The sequence below is a fragment of the Myripristis murdjan genome, chromosome 8 (assembly GCF_902150065.1).
Source record: "Myripristis murdjan chromosome 8, fMyrMur1.1, whole genome shotgun sequence".
NCBI lineage: Eukaryota > Metazoa > Chordata > Actinopteri > Holocentriformes > Holocentridae > Myripristis > Myripristis murdjan.
The window spans coordinates 13,260,481-13,274,293 of NC_043987.1; positions in this window are offsets into that span (position 1 = coordinate 13,260,481).

The window sequence follows — 13,813 nt, forward strand, 5'->3', positions numbered from 1 at the left end:
TTAACACCCAGTCCAACATCCACTAATGCTGTTATTTACAACATCATCCCCGTGGCCTCTGTATCCCCATGACACCACACCCACCCATCCAGGACTCGCCCCCCCCTCAAAAGCACCCTTCAACCCCACCCACCACCCCTCCTTCACAAGCATCTCACCGCTCACTCTTTGCCCTCTTCTCATCCATCCCATCTCGCCCCCTCACCCTCCAACGCCCCATCTCTGGTCATGCTTAATTAATTGGCAAGCTGTCGTCATACGATGCCAATTGTATCGGAGACAAACTCTCATTGATCCTCTTGTTGTTGTGTTTATGTGCAAAACCATGCAGCACACGCCTCGGACCTACAACTCCATGTCAGAGGGTTTAATAGAAGATGCTAATGACGACATTCGGGTCAGGTGACAGCTTCCTCTTTCCACAGCTCACGGAGAGGATGACTGTCTTAAAAACAATGACGCAGGTTGCGTACATTCATCTCTTGGCAGCTTTACCTAGCTTAAATTGGGAGATTTTGCACCAGAACATATTTGTGCAGGCCCAGCTGATGAAGTGGCTTGGAATTCAGTGTTTTGGCAGCTGAGCAGAAGTGATTTTTAGAGGTGATACTCTAAATAAGTTTCCCACAAATCACACCGGGAGAGCAGAATACAGTCTGAAATGAACACTGGAAATTTTGTAAAATCAATGAAACATTGGAGATGAACGAACTTGGTGGTGGTGGTGGTATTTGACTCAATAAGAAACGGGGCAACAGTAAATATGGTTTCCCTCACAATTTATGCACGATGAAGATTCAGAGGGAAGGAGGGTGTAATTCAGGTCAAAATGAACAAGAGGCAGTGTTCTCAATAAATTAGCTGCTGCCCAGCTATATTGTGGGCATATATCTGTTTCTCTATATATATTCAACAACAGGCAATGTTATATACATATCACGCCTTGTTAGGAAAAGCAATTACATCCCTTTCATACATGACACAGAAGACAGTTTTGCAGAAAGAGTTAAATACGCTGCAATTGCTGAGATCAAACATATGTTCAAATATGTTGCTCAAGAAAATAAACCTGGTAGAAGAAAAAATATGCTCAATCCAATAAAATTTTGGTGGCGAGGTCTGTGTATTTTTTTTTCCAGAAATGACAACATATGCAGCCAGTGAGTGAACCATCTTGGTTTCTTCCCATTTCTGTTGCCCAATCCCACTTACAGTATGTCTGATAGACCTTTCTCACAACCTCACAGCAGCCATTTTGACATGACATAGCTGGTAAACGCAGGTCTTTTAGATGATATCAATTAAGGTTCTGTTCCACTGAAATGTGCAAGAGCCACTGAATGAACCAGAACCAGAAGGAACAACCTAAACAGAACTGAACCTTCATTAATGTCATAAGTAATACCTGAGATTACCTGCTATTCGTGTCAAAATGGCTGCTGTGGAAAGGCTCTATTAGTAATAAATATATGACATTGTTTGGATCTGTAAAAAAATATTAAAGGTAGTGGTGAAGTGTGACATTGTCAATATCACTGTCCACAAGTTCACAACAAATCAGGTAGACACCCCGTGACTTAATCCTCATCAAAGCCATCAGCATCATCAATCAACAAACACTGTATTAGTGTAATGGTGTCAGATAGCAAATGTGATTTGTGGGTGAAAACAAACAAACCATGCAGCACCCCACTTGCACTAATCATTGTAATTCTGTCACAGTGCAGTGGTGAGATGCATCATTCCGCCCACGTTTTGTCAAAATCCAGTCAGCGCTGTCATAGATATTGTGCACGTCGGATGAATTCGCAAATTAACGAACAACTGTAGCCTGGCTCCAGACCCGTGAATCACATGTGCACTGTAAGAAAGTTTTGAGCATCTCTGCAGGTCTGGTGTTGCTCAAATCAACTGTGATTTCTCAGTTGAAAAAGCGAGCGAGCCAGTCAGCACCATTGTCGGGTGGGACAAACATTGTTGATGTGATCAAGCTGTGTTGGAGACTGAGAGACAGACAGCATATTAGCTGACACGAAAACATGCATGACAAAATACTCCCTTGATTAACAAAGTTATTTTACATAGATGGCATGCCTTGTCAATAGACATTGTAGTTTTTTCTTTGCACCCCACCACTCTTAAAAACGCATCAAAACCAGTATGTTGGCATGGCTACGCATCGGTGTCAACTTCAATGACGTTAGATGCAGGCAGAGACGTTGGTCTCCAGTGATTGGTTAGGGAAAAATCGAATCCCCCTCCCCGATGGAAATCAGTTAGAGTGGAGGCAATGTCAGACTGAAGATGGAAACGGAGTGTAACGACATGACAATTCAGTCCTGATATCAGGCAAGTGTGACTGAACAAAAGAACGATTGAACAAATGAACAAATGAACCGAGTGCATTTCCAACAAAGCGCTGCAGCTCCACCAAACCACATGCAAAGCGATCCATAAATGTGAAACTTCTTATACAAAGAAATATTTGTCAGGGACTTTTCACAATTCTGTGGCGTGGCACATAAAAAAAAAAAAAAAAAAAAAAAAAAAAAAACATTCTGAGTTCTGAAACTCTCGCTCTGACTTTGGAAATCAATGCGAGTTGCAAAGAGGAACAATTGATTGAACACACAAGAGAGGTTAAACAGTTATGTGAGAGCTGCATCATCTGCAGGTGTATTGAGTTTAATCAGTCAGACTTTGACAAACCTATTATGTTTGTATCCCTTACAATAGCTGGCATCACTTCTCCTCTCTCTCCCGTCTTCCCTCCGCCTGTGTCTCTCGTTTATGTTATTCGATGTAACGGGAAGCATTACAACGTCTTCCTGTTCTCCTTTCATCTGTGTGATAGATAGGCACTCACAGCCTATTCTTTTATTCTGCTCGTCTCCCACTCTCTCTCTCGCTCCCTCTCTCTGTGGCCTGGTTGCCACATATCACTGGATTTGACAGCATGTGGATGAAAGTCCCTCAGGGGGGCATTAGCTCCCTATTGGGAGTTCTTCTGCTGAACTCCTGGCGGGCATTTTTCCTTAACACAACCCAATCAATAACTTCTAATATTATCTACTGGCAAATAGAGTCAGAGCAAAAGCTGCAGGAGCCTGTAGGCCAGACTGAGGGCCCTGCGAGGCCTCGAGGCTGCGGGCAGAGCAGAGCCGAGCAGAGCGGGCTGTGGGGTTTGGTTGGCGATGTGGTTGTTTTGGTGGGGTCACTGAAGCGAGGTGTACATTAGCTATGAGATTACAGCAGCGGCAGGGCTGGCAGACATTGCACTGTGGTCTCCACTTGTGCTCGGAGAAGACAGAGCACTCGGGGATATTCGAGGGTCACCGCCCGCACTTGACCATTTCATCTTCGCAACATCACAAACGGGCTTTTAGAGATTTATTCTTTTTTTCCTTTTTTCTCTCTCCCTCAGCTGATGATGCACTACCAACCAGTCTGATGCCATGGGGCGCACCTCACTCCTGGTTCCACGCTGCATCTGGGAAAACAACCCCTGGTTTATTGTCCAGCACAGCTTTCGTAATGGGAAAGAAAAACATAGCTTGGTCGAGCACAGACTAAAAAACAACAACAAAAAAGTAGTTTAAATAACATTACTTAGCTGAGGCTTCTGCTTAGTGGCACATTAATCGAATTCAGTAAGTATATCATTAATCACTGACTATGAAATAGGTGTTATTATTTGGAATTAAAGGTGGATTTGACACTAAATCAGGAATGACAACAGTAACATGCTGAATGCTATGCGGAGTTATGTAAGGCCTGAATTTTATAATAACACAGCCCCATATTCCACAATTTGGGACAGTGGGTGAAAATTTGTCTGTCTTGCTTTGGGCTGCGATGTCATATGGATTTCACAGATGAATCAGTGGCAGAAGAATGCTGTGAACTTCTCACTTTTATTGCCCTCTGATTTAAACCTTGATGAAACAATGACACAAACTGAAAAATCCAACCTAAACCTTACTGCACTGCAAAAAAATAAACACAAGTAAAACTCTAATGATAATCAACTTGTTTCCAGAGTTTTCTAGAAAGAAGTGTCATTTTTTTAGCGGGCTGATCTTCCTTATTCTGCCACAAAATCCCTGAAACAAGTGAAACTGCATTGGAAGCACTGGATTATCTCATATCCCACGGGCAGATTTTTTCCACTTGTTTTAAAGGGATGGTAAACTAAAATATGTCATTTTTTTCATTCAAATGTTTTTATTGTCATTATTGAGTGTAGAAAAACATCATGTGAAAACTGTGAGAATCTGAAGTGATTTCTATGCAGAGAGAGGCCTATCAGCTGGTTTCTCCTGAGTCAAACCAGCGGTTCTGCTTGGGATTAAAAGCTACGTTCACATGTAAGAGTGGAGCGAGCCAATCACAACACAAGGTCAGGTCTTCAGTAATGTTATCTCTGAAAACATTAACTAACATATTGTTGCAGTGCTAGAAAGAGCCGTAGTTATTTATTCCAAGTAGTTATTATGTTAGTTAAGTAGCAGTCATCCCAACAAGCAGGATATTTTGCTGGATAGTTGGTTGGTCTAGCAGGGTTGAGATAATATTGTTGCCCTATCAGAGGAAGCTAAAGCCCATCCAGTCCTGCTGGAGTGTACTACTGTAGAAAACGCAGCCCCCAAAATATCCATTTTATTCCAGTTACTGTATTGACTTTTAGAAGAAGGTCTCAAATCTTGGTGGATGATGACGATAAGACTCAAGAATAACACTGAATAAAAAAATCTCTGTTTAATTGGGTTTACCATTCTTTTAAGATATACTGAATTTTAAGAAGGCCATTTTAAGATGGAGATTTTTTTGTCATGTGCTGTGTAGCGTACACCTGAACAACTGGTTTGGCTTATCATTCAATAGTATTCATCACGTTCTGCAGCTTCATAGTAAAACCCACTGACAGGCTGCATTATTAGCCAACTGGGCAGGAGCACGAGTGTTTCCTGTCGATCGTGGCTGCATGAAGATGCTGACCTGTTTCTTTGTGGCACACACCGAAACAAATCATTCACCCGGTGAAATAACATAACCTCTAGGTTAGGGCAGAAAACAACAAGTCAGCTGAAGCTGAGCCCATGGTTGGTCTTACAGACAGCTGCACACACACATGCTCAAAGTGCTGTGTGTATTGTGCAGACAGGTGCACACAGATATATATATAGATACACAGATGTAGACACAGATATAGATCTACACACTGCAGAAAAAAAAATCCATTTTAACAAGTCATTTAGCCTCAAATTCACTGTTAACAATTTTGTTTTTCTGAAAACATGGCAAAAAAATCTGTCAGTGGTATGAGATAATCCCACTTGTTTCCACTGCTATACAACTTGTTTCTGGAATTTTCTTGATACTGGTGGGCTGATCTCCTTTATTCCACCTTATTCCACCATATGTATACTTGTTCCCAGAAATAAAATCGTGCCAAGAGTGACGCTGCATTGTAAACAAGATTTTAACAAGATTTTTTTCTGTGCATACGTAGACACACAGGTAGACACACGTAAAGACACAAAAACAATGTCCATATCTATAATCACACTCATACACACACTAATCTATCCAACAACTGGAGCATGTACACTGACGGCACCTGAAGACTCCTCACAGCAGCAGCCGAGGACATGCCAGAAAATAACAGATGCCACCAAAGCAAATGTTGGAAGTGCAACACTCAGCTAATGATTGGATCTGCAGGCTGTTTTCCAGGTGACTTATGTTACTGCTCCGCGGCTGGAGACAGGGATGACTGAAGCTGTATTGATCTGCTGTTTTGCAACCCAATCAATGCCACCACACAGATCCCTGCCGTGTTTTCAGGTCAAGCTGAAAACGTGATCCTACGGCACAAATCCAATTAATATTCTGTGACAGCATTACTCTGTGATAAATAATCATCGGAGACTTGCATTCGCCCGATGTGATTGTGCTGCTGTATCTTACCAATTTATTAAATTACATGATAATTGAGCATCAGTAAAACCCAGGTTAAACAATATCAGTCGAGTTTATTACATGGAGAAATGTGCCAGGGTGCGTTTGCTGTGCCTGAGTTTCTTGGAATAAGACCGAGTTATTGAATTAATGAGCTACGTCCACACGCTGCAGTGTAATCTCGCATATGGCAACAAAATAGAATAGACAGGAGTAGAGGCACATCAGAAGTCATTGTCTTCCTACCAAAACACACAGCTGCGCCCTCTCTATTCACTACTCCATGTTCCCAAAAACAGCTACCAAAAACACTTCCTTTATTTCTTCCTCTCCCTCTTCCCTTCTATCCTGCTATCCTCCTCCCCATCAAAAGCCTCCTAACTCCCAGGCTCTTGAATTTGCTCTAATTTAGGAAAGCACATTCAAAGTCAAATAAATAAATAAATTTTTAAAAACTCCCTCTATCCACTCCTCTTCAATGCAAAAGACACAAAAGAAGAGCGGTGTCAATTATTGAATATTCTCTCTCTCTCAAAAAAAAAAAAAAAAGCACACTGGCTTATTCAATAGAGAGGAACACAACACCAAAACTATGAGGAAAACAGATACATAGGAGAGATCTTTCTGCGAAACAAAAAAGTCTTTAACTCTTTCTTATCTCCCATTAATTAGATTCTCCACAAGAGAGCAGACAGGGGGAGGGGGGATAATGGTGATCCTAAAATACTTCAGACTATATTTTCACAGATCAAAGGTTGTAGCTGCATTGTATCGTATATGCCAAGCGGTGTTGCATGTGGTGTGTCTGATGACGCAGGCTCACAGGATCTATGTGTCTATTTTTAAACGGCTTTGATGACTTAGTAAAAGAAAATGCAATTTTAAAAAGCTTGTCTTCGGCGCCTGTTCAAATTGCCGTTCTGCTCTCAATTCCCATGCACCCTCCCATCTGTTTTGGGGCACCGCTCTCCATCACTCAAAGCAAAAAAAAAAAAAAGACTAACATTGGAAAGCCAAGCCATGCTACACCTAATTCGTGGCACTGAGTGAGGTAATGATAAAAGCCTCCAGGATACAATGAGGGGCCAAAATCCCATTTAGAATAGGTACACAAGGGCAGTAGATAAGGCTTTAAAAAAAATCCATGAGCAACTGTACGAGTGATATGTCCTCATTTCAACCATAATTCCAACCAGTGCATGTGCTAAAAAGGTTTATATAAGAGCAGCTGTAATTGAATATTATGCAGAATAGACTCATCATCAAAGACAGTGGGGTAAAATAAAAAAAAAGAGTGAACGTATGAGTGCTAAATGTTCTTTAAGCGAAGGTGGGGTGGTGCTATGGGTGGTAGTATTGTTAATAAGATTCAGCGGCACTGTTAATTCATCTGTATGGAAATGTTTTATGACGAAGGGCGATAGTAGGCAATCTGCAGCATCAGCATCCGCCGAGGCAGCTGTGTGACTTTCAGCGAGCGACAGAAGGCTGGGGCAGTTCATTTGGAGCTGCACCACAGCTCTGCTGCTGGCTATGGCAGTGGCAGGCAGTGGCTTAACGTAAAAGCAGTAACAGTGGAATGGCAGCATTTGTAGTGTGTTCACATCAGGGTAGATTATTTCCACCACCCTCCCCCCAACAACCACTATCACCAATGAAAAAAAAAAAGAAGTAGAAGAAGACTAATTTAATTTCTCATTCTCTGTCCTCTGAGTCTCTTAAAGGAATACTCCAGTGTTTTAGGCAAAATGCATTTCTTCCAACTTAACCCAGACTGAGACAAGATGTTTAATACCATTTTCACCTCTGTACGCCCAGTGGTTTGGTTCCTGGAGGGAGCATTTCATGTTAGCTTAGCATCAAGACTTGAAGTCTATGAGAGTCATTAGCCTAGCTCCGTAAAAGAGAGCACAGAGGTGAAAATGGTATCGAACATCTTGTCTCCGTCTGGGTAAGTCGGAAAAAGGCTATTTTGCCCAAAATGTTGAAGTGTTCCTTTAAATGTAGCGGCTGATTAATAATGCATGGATACAGAGAGAAAGAAAGAGAGAGAGGGAGAGAGGGAAAGAAAGGTGATGGAGGTTGAGGGGAGCTTGTGCCCAAAGTCCAGAAAAGATAGCCAGCGACTGAGGTAGAGTTTAAAATAAAAAAAAAAGGAAATAAAGTTTGCACTGAGGACAGAGCTGAGCGAGGAGATGAATGCAGGGGAAAACGTCTACGATGGAATGTGTTGATATGATAATGGGCCCTTCATGGGCCCCTGTGGCAAATACATTTTCTCTGTGTAATTTGGTCCTGGACAAGAGAGAATTATGTCTTCCTTTATCTTATCGCATAACACATACTCTTCCTCTCTAGCCACTTTCATGCACACATAGCACAAACACGCGACAAATGAGCGGCCGACAGGCATACGCACAAACATCCAAACGGTCGGATGCTTTTGCCACAAAATCTCAATCAACAAATCCTTTAATTGCCTGATCAATACTCGCAGAGCCATGCAAATGAACCCCGATAGTCAATAGGGGCTGGGTCAGGTTGAATACCCACACGCTGACACACACCATTGATCAAAGTGCACATGGTGCTAAAAACCCAGGATTAAACCATTTGTCTGTAGGCGCCACCTTGAACCATTATCCTGACCCTCAAGCAAAACTGGCATGAGATACAAAGCATAAAGGCCTCAGGACTTTTAAGATCATCCATCACTGAGCTTCAGCGAAGGCACGCGCGCGCACACACACACACACACACACACACACACACAGACACACAGACACACACACACACACACACACAGGTGAGATAAGATGGGTTGTCTCCGTGGTTTTCTACAGGGACAACAGTGGAAAAACTAAGAACACCTCCAGTTGTAGAGAGGCCCCATGCATCAATATTGTCTTACCTTGTGTTTTGCCAGCCAAAGTCTCATCCCAGCTTCTCAGAAGTAGCATGATGGTGTGGCCTGGGACTCCTCTCTCCCTCTCATAGCCTCAGACTGAGGGAGGGTGAACTGGGAGCAACACAAGAGAAAACAAACGTCAGTGGGCCTCATTCACTAATATGGAGTAGAAATGTTCTTACTGTGTGTGCAGATTAAATATGCACGCCAAATTACCACCGGATCTAAAACACGTGCGCACCGACCAGTTTTATTCTTACCCCCGTGCCTGCACTATGTTAGTGAATCAGGATCACTCTGGACTGACAGGCACGTGCCCACAATCGGTCATTAGCATACCACCACCAACAGGCTGCCAGCTTCATGCAGCACATACAGTAAACTGATGGGGGGTGGAAATGAACAAATGTCACCTTACAGTTTGGAAACTCCAATACACTTTATTGTCAGGAAAAAGTGGAAATCTTTTCTTACCTATTACTTTGTGAATACTAATAAATTGTGTATTATTATCATTATCATTACTAGTAGTGGTAGCAGCAGTTGTACTAGTAGTATTTTACATTTTATAGTGTTATATATTTAGGCCTTATCATTTTTAAAGTAATTGTGGTTCTAAAATACAGATAAAGCTGGACTGTGACATTTGCTGATACTCTGGGACCTTCATGATTTCTGTGTATGCATGATCTGTGGCAGTTCTCAATTTGTTCGCAGAGTAAAAGCAAATTCAGGTTAGGATGTTGTGATAATTTTTGCTTAAAAGGTTAGGTTAGGTTTAGGGTTTAAGGACAGATTTGTGCATATGCACTGTTGTGAATGAGGCTCAGTACGCTTAGTGATTACAAACTGCAGAGATATAGGGAGATATAGGGAATCTAAATTTTTAAAAAAACAGTAAGATTTAATGTATTTATAACATGACTTTGGCTTCTTGAGTTTCTTAGACTATGCGATCATAATTTCAGTCATTTTGAATAGCTGTAAGACAACAGATGACGAATGAATAAATAAGCCAGGCAATAACTCATCTCTGTGACTGTGAAAAACGTGAAGCAAAATATGAGCAAAACGCATTCAATTTAACAAACTGTTCTAAACAGGATCATTTCATAGAGAAGTCATACCAGTCTGATGTGTGGTTTATTATGATATCACGTTGAAATTATATGTTAAAATTTAGAGGCATATTTTGAGGGAGGAGACAGAGGTTTAATCATCTGGGACGATACCACCTGCCAGCATCGTTAGTCTATTGATAGAAAAAGCAGTTTAATTAACTCAGAAAAAGGGAAACACTGGTAAATAAAATGGTAAGGCGAGCAAACTATTTCATCATTTTCAGGTGCTGCTCCACCAGCAGGTTTGTTTGCACAAACCAGCTGCACCTTATCAAATAAATATGTTTTAGTGTTGCTGAATAATTGAATTACACCTCTTTACCAGGACGCCTCATTAGGTGTGAGGGGTTTGTTGTTGCAAATACAGATGTGCATGAATGGAGAGGTGAGATTAAAAATGAGGCAGAGTTCTGGGGTATTTATCTGCTCTCCACATCATAATCCTTTCACTGGTGATTGAGAATGAGGGGAGGGTTTGGCACCAAAAACTCACAGCAGTTTTAGGGAAAATCCTCAGTGGGACAAGAGGGTAAAGCAGCAATTTTGAGGTAATTGCACTCCACAGGAGCAGCTTCACTTCTGTTTTCCCCTTCTCTCCTCCGAAGAGATGTTTGTCGTCGCTTGTCGGCCTGATGTCTGCGGGTCTGTTATGGTTGAAAGGTACAGGGAGGACGGAGGGTTAGAAGCAGGTCAGCAAGACATGAATAAACCCTATCTTGCTGTGGGACCACCCTGAGCCAACTGTAACCTTCACCCCTCTCCCATTAGACTTAATAAGTCCTCCTACTGGAAGGAATTTGAAATGCACAGCTCCGTATTTAACAAGGTTACCTCAATCTCCCTGTCTCTCTTTCTGAATTATTGTTAACATTATAAATCGACTGTGAAGGCCATTTTTGTTCTATAAAAACAATGTGTCTCTCTCGTTTATCTGTCTCACATCTCCCCTAAGTAAACTCTTGTGTGTGTGTGTGTGTGTGTGTTTGCGGGTGTGAATGCACTTGTGCTATGGATGAGGAGATTTCTCTACATCAGCCTCGGCCATTTGTGATAAATTATACATTTCCTCCAAATGTACTGTAGTACTAAATTGTCTCTGCCTCCCCCCCTCCCTCCAAATGATATACTGGATCACAAGAATAATAAATAGCCTCTATTAATCCTGATTATACATAACTCATATATCATGAGCGCAATCCCCAAATGAGTGTAGGCCTATATGCATTTCTCTATTCAGGGGCAGAGAGGCCATACTTTAGGTAAATAAATGATTAATTAAAATATGTCGATGAATAATAAACCAGTCTCTGCAGGCTAACAGATTGTAGTTTCTATATTTAATAGATCAATGGGCCGCACACAAACTCACACAACATGTACACATGCAAGTGACATGTAATCACAGACAAACACGCCCGTCACATGTGCATGCATCCACCTCACAGTTGACACATGAGGCAGCTGGGTGAACACAGATACAGACATCAAAGAAGACCTACAAAGGGTTTGTGCGAGACGACCTGGCTTTTTTAGCCCCTTTTCCTAGTTAGTGTAATCCCACAAAGGGGCATGAATGTAGTTGGGGTAGACTCTGTGTACTTCTATCCTTTCCCATGGACAGCAGCGTCTGTGTCGATACGAGTCCTCTTAATCAGCTCCGATGAATTATTGAATAGCCTTTTTATATCAGATCATGACCCATATTCCACTCGCTTGAAGTGAATAGGCTGCCAATAAAATCGAGATCTACTTTTAAGTCATCTCCTCGTCCCACATATACTCTTCCTGCGCTCGCTGCGATGGTTGAACAGGATTCAGACAGTGCAGAATTTTATGAGCTTAGATGAGGCTCGGCGGATGTTCGGCTTTAACTCGATTCATTCATTCAGAAAGAAAACGGACGAGGTCAGGGAAGGATCAGGAAAGCGTGACTCTGAGGTGTTAAGGGGTCAAACTGTATAACGCCTGTGTGGTTTTAATAAGCTAAAAACGGTGTTAGATGGGTTTTTTTGTTTGATTTCCACCGGTAACGTGTGGATTCTGATGCGCACAGTCATATCCCTAGATGACACAGAGTAGAAATTAATGGAAGATAAGTTGTCTAGCGGAGTGTTATCACTGGAGCAAATCCTGAGACCCAGACAGAGGAGCTGTTTTGTCTCCTCATTAGCCTAGCATAGCTTAACAGAGAGAGAGAGAGAGAGGGAGAAAGGGAGAGAGAGTTGCTCAGACATCCTGAATGGGAATAAGATTATGAATCTCCATAGCTCCTGCTGTCTCCTCTCTTGGCCCGTTTATCAGGTCACTAATAACTGCAAACACAACCCCTATGAAATTCCTTAAGCTGTGTGTGAAGGGTTTTTGGCAGCCGCGTTCCTCTTCTTCCTCTCCATCATGCAGACAACAGCTAAAGCCTCACCAAAAACTGACAGGACACTTGAAATATTCCACGAGAACTAATACAGAACTATTTTTTAATGAATACCGGTGGAAATAAGCTGCGCAAAGGTTATTCTTCAGAGGGCAGACTTTCATTTTTATACAAATGTGGAAACTATAAATTAGAGCCACATAATGAAACAAGACGCGGATTGCAAATCAGAAGAATATTTCAGTCCCCCATTTATGTGACAAGAATCAGTAGGCTACTCGGTGCCTTAAAAAAACAATACAATCTATCCATGACATGAAAAAAGCAACAAATCACCTCTATATTTGCATGGAGGTGATGCACAACTGTATCCGTCATCGTAACTGTTCATTTGGACAGCAATTGCTCATCCTACCACCCAGCTATGCTCTGCAGGACCGGTGAAGACGTATTCAGCATCATCTGCGTAACACCAGTGAAATCAGCTGTATCAACTGCAATTTTCCCAGCTAAGTGGGACACCATGGCTCGCATCACCGTCCATTTTGCCACTATCTCCCTCAAATCTCACCGCCGGGGACAACAGCAACCACACGTTACAGCGAAAAGGATGTTTTATTCACTCATTCCTCAACTGACACTCGCAATTTTTTTGGTGTCATTACAGTAAAAAAAAAAAAAAAAAGACTTGAGCCATGTGTCAAAAAGTGAGTTTGTGAGTCCGGACCTCCATTTTGCTGTGTGGCAGCTCTGACAGCTTTGACAGACTACCTGGGCTTAAGTGCCCATCTGTAGGTAGACTGCAGGGGTCACATGTGTGGAGGGAGCGCGGAGCAGAATGGGTAATGGCCCAGGGTTACGGGAGCAAGTCCCAGGTGGGTTTCATGGGTATGGAGCTGTAACCTTGACTGCGCACCATGTAAACACACACACATATGCGCACACACACGCATACACACCACAGTATAAATCTAAACTGCTGTCAGCCAAATGATAGAAAAGTTAATCAGAGAAAAGGGGTCAATCACCACAGCAGCTATGATGGATGGATAAATAGAGAGAAATGTGTGTGTGTGTGTGTGGATGAGTGAGTGAGAGCGAACCAGTGTGTGTGAACGGGCATCTTGCTACAGACACAGACTCAAGGATTACATCTGAACACACTCCACCAGGTGATAAGATACAGGCACCGGGCTGTCATTCGCCTCAAAGTGCAGCGCTGCAACACACTGATCTTTTTTTTTTTCCTCATCTTGGAATAACAACAGATCTTTAGAAAATAACCGCAAGGACAGCCATCAGAACAGAGGAATGTAGTCTCTCTTTCATTATAGGTCACTTTATTGATCTATGCATATCTCTCTGTTCTGTATGTCTGCTTTAAAAGAAGCATCTAGAAGAGCGGTGAACAGGATATAGATGATGTGATAGGCAGGACTCGCTGCTCCAAGG